The following is a 939-nucleotide window of genomic DNA, read 5'->3' as shown; positions in this document are numbered from 1 at the left end:
GCACTCGGGGTTGCCTCTCCATGAGGGTCAACGTTAATACAGGCATAAATAATTTTACTAATTCGGGGGTTCTGCAGTATTGAATCGATGCGTTAAGCCCTCAGGAACAATTTGAGACTAATGACGTTCATTTTGAACGCTGAATTACTGAGATATTCGCTTTTTTCTAGCATAAGGAATTTTCACTCACCTGTCGGTATGATTTGGCTAGCAGTTTGAGCGAATTGCCGCGGGTGGCGCCACTGGTAAAAAAAGTGGTACTCCGCGATTAAATACGATTTTAACAGTGTTCCGGCCGTTTATTGTTATTATCAATAACAGTGGATTAATCTACGTACTTTCAGCTACAAATTGAGTGCTTCAGCTAAACAAAAGCTGTCCGTATAACGGTGTAAGAGCTGTGCAAAGTGAACTAACCGGGGTACGCATGACAGGATACAGTGTCAACCGTTGCAAATAAAATGCAATTTTAACAGTGTTCTGGGCGTTTATTGTTATTGCCACTGACTGGAGATTAATCTACGTTCATTCAGCTACAAGTTGAGTGCTTGGTCAAGACGAATCAGTCGTTATAGGGTACTAATCTACATTCTTTAAACTTCGAATGTAATGCATGACGAACAAGAGTGTTGCCTGTTTAGTGGTTATGAAATTGTCACATATTTCAATCGGATTTACACTGCTAAACGAGCATCAGTTTTTCTCGTCATGGATTACATTCGAAGTTCAAAGAACGTAGATTACTATTCTGTAACGGCTGAAAGCCAGTAATCACAAGAACATTGTTAAAATCGCATTTGTTTACAACGGTTGACACTCCATCTCGCGATGCGTACCCCGTTTAGTTCACTTTAAATAGCTCTTCCAACGTTTTATGGACACGTTACGTCTTGATCAAGCATTCAGTTTGAAGCTAAAAGAACGTAGATTAATCCAATG

This window comes from Dufourea novaeangliae, unplaced genomic scaffold (genome assembly GCF_001272555.1).
Source record: "Dufourea novaeangliae isolate 0120121106 unplaced genomic scaffold, ASM127255v1 scaffold139, whole genome shotgun sequence".
In the NCBI taxonomy this organism is placed as follows: Eukaryota; Metazoa; Arthropoda; class Insecta; order Hymenoptera; family Halictidae; genus Dufourea; species Dufourea novaeangliae.
This window is presented reverse-complemented; position numbering follows the sequence as displayed.